The sequence below is a fragment of the Berghia stephanieae genome, chromosome 15 (assembly GCF_034508935.2).
Source record: "Berghia stephanieae isolate SIO BIC M18660-M18661 chromosome 15, UCSD_Bste_1.3, whole genome shotgun sequence".
Classification (NCBI taxonomy): domain Eukaryota; kingdom Metazoa; phylum Mollusca; class Gastropoda; order Nudibranchia; family Aeolidiidae; genus Berghia; species Berghia stephanieae.
In genome coordinates this window covers 23,337,243-23,340,284 of record NC_088374.1, presented here as the reverse complement: position 1 = coordinate 23,340,284, position 3,042 = coordinate 23,337,243, and the positions used below count along the sequence as shown (strand labels likewise).

Below are 3,042 nucleotides of genomic sequence, written 5' to 3'. Positions count from 1 at the left end.
GTTTCCCGTTAATATACATTACTAATAAGAATACTTTCTGCCATTTACAACGTTTTTCCCCTTTGTGTATTGAATTCATGTATCAAATTTCCTGGGATACTCTTAGTATAATGTCAAACACACAAATTGGTCACAGCTAGTTCAGGATATTTCTCACAATAATTTGACGCACAGATAAAGGAACTGCAACGCAAAACCTGACGACACGAAACATTTCTTTTCAATCATCTGTGTTAAAATAGGCGAGCGCTTAAGGTGGTCATGGGCCTTCGGTCCATGGTCAACGGTTAATTTAAGGCCCAATATAGAGTACATTCAATTTTCGAGTTAAAGATCAAACAACTTAATTGTTTATTCGACTAGTTTTAATACAATATACGATAAAAAATGTATGCACTGTATGTGATTGAAGAACTGAAGGCTAATACTGTAAGATAATAGTTTAAAAAATACCCAAGCTGTTGTAGTCATTTCTGTTTTTTACTTCCTAAAGTGATAATATGTTGTTGTTTTTTCATGTAACAGAACATATCGTGAAATGTATATTGTCTGATGTAGTATATTGTGTGTTCACCATTCAATGAGGGGTGGTTTTGAAATAATATATTTTCTTACTTCTATTTTTTTCCTACTTTGACGAACACTTTCCATACCCATCTTTCAGATTTCTAGCAAAATGAAGCATAGATATTCATCTATTGATACCATGATGATGATGATGATGTGAAAATGACAAAGTAATAGGGAAACAAAACCATGTATATTACTCGGAAAAACCATCAAATAATTTGGAGACATGTGAAGTGATGAAATAAAAACTTATGTTACAAACCGTTATATTGAGTTATATGTGAATATAATATGGAAACTAAAATAAATGTGTGAATCTGATGAAACAATAGTCTCTTAACGGACTTTTTTTTTCATATTCTAATAATACTTTTACTAGAGGGGACAAATTTAAGATTTTTGTCTCTAGATGCAAAACATACATAAGACAAAATTGGTTCGGTATTCGTATTGTCCAGAAAACGAAAAGTTTGAAATTCGAAACAAAGAATGCAAAAATCTATGGATTATTTCAAGGTGTTAGTAGACAGGGAATTATATGATGGGAGATTTATATATGACTAATAATACTTGTTTGAACTGTTGTTGACATGGCTTTCAAACTTGTATGTATATATTATGCATTATTATATTATTATGGTTATCTTTTATATGCGTGTGTGTGTGTGTGTGTGTGTGTGTGTGTGTGTGTGTGTTTGATTTGCATGTCACGGTTAAAGATATATCTTTGTACACCGCATACACATTAATACATTTAAGTTGAAATACTATCTTTGCCACGTGTATCATTATTGTAATCTTTAATCAATGGATTTATGGCATTGCTATTAATATTAAGGGCATTCAAGGGATTCTATCCTATTTTGCCCTTTACAATATGCTATATTATGTTATGTTATTATTTTATTATTATTATTATTATTATTATTATTATTAATATTATTATTATTATTATTATTATTATTATTATTATTATTATGGCAATTATTAATATTCTACTTGTTTTAAAAACCCCGAAACGTTTACTTGTCATGTCTCCGTTAATATAAATGTGGTTTCCATCAATTTCACCTTTCATTTTTAATCTTTCGAGCTCCTGTAGCAACATCAGCGTTCTATAATTATCACGTTATTTCTTATTATTTATCCTAAATCATTGATCTTCTGTATCATAATCTTGAGATTTTACGTAATCAATGCTTCTGTCAGGGTTCAAAAGCCAACAGCAACACTTAACATGTAGAACAATACGTGACGCCTGTTAGGCAATCTTTTTTGTCCGGAAAAGACAACGCTGTTAAAGGCCTGGCATCCAATTTACACCTAAGTACAGTGAGACGATGTCAGTAAAGCAACTCTCTACAAGGACTCAATTATGAACCGCTCGGAACTCGAACCCTTGATCTTTCTACCCGAAGGCGACTGTCATAACAATAGACCATATAGCACAAAAAAAAAACGAAAAAAAAACATGAAAGGTCGGTGAATATGTCGGAATAATATTTCATGTAACACATTTATCAATCCAAAGAAAAAATCACATTTGATATGTCTGAAGATAAGATTCTTGAAATGAAGTCGATTTCAATTCAGTGGTTAGAGATGTTCAATATTTTTATTCAATTTTAGAGAAAAATTGACGTTTAACATAGTGCAATATCAGCTACATGTGCTCAAAGATCTTACAAGGAGTCCCTGGTCAACAGAAACACGTAACATGTAGAACGATGCTTGACGTCTTTTAACGATAATTAATTTTTGTATCGACAGAGACAAGCTGTTAACGGGCAGGTACATATTTTACAACTGATTAAGCCGAGATAATTTGAACAAAGACACAAAACAAATATGCGACTCGAACCAAAGAACTATCTATGCGAAAAAGAGTATCATATCACAAGACCGCATAGGCGCATAATGAGTTGTACAACGTTTTACTCAAATGACAATTTAACGGAATGAATTCAAAATCACTATTGAAGAAAATAGAAAATAAATTGGAGCGCGGGGAGAAAAGGCTACCCATAGTCATGAAATAAAATGGGATATGCACAGATAACATCAACGTTGGAGAAATACTCTCAAATATAGTCTGCGATTATTCGATGTGGAATTAAACGGATTGAACTATATGAAGAAAACCATTTTACAATAAAATCTTACAACTTTTCTCAAATCAAGCCCCGTCTCTCCTTGATTTGTTTTTCTTTCTGTTTGCTAGAAAAAAATGAAGTTTAAAAAAAGCAATAGAGACGATGATACTGATGAAAACTAAGCTCGAACGAAGGAAGTGTCTCCCAGCCACAATGGTAGGCTTAGGGATTCCACCCAGGGTTTGGTGATGATGGTGGTGATGATAAAGAAGAAGAAGAAGATGATGATGATAATGATGATGATGATGATGATGATGATGATGATGGTGATGATGATGATGATGATGATAATGATGATGATGATGATGATGATAATGTT

The 3,042-nt window shown here is 32.1% G+C and overlaps 1 protein-coding gene across 1 annotated transcript in view; it reads left to right on the top strand.

Moving 5' to 3' along the window:
- LOC144960316 (complement C1q-like protein 2) overlaps window positions 1-2,750 on the top strand; it is a 4,319-nt gene extending 1,569 nt beyond the window's left edge. Inside the window, exon 2 of the mRNA XM_078893372.1 lies at window positions 1-2,750. This exon is cut by the window's left edge and continues 294 nt beyond it. The gene's annotated coding sequence lies outside the window, so the exon portion shown is untranslated.
- Window positions 2,751-3,042: the final 292 nt, after the last annotated feature.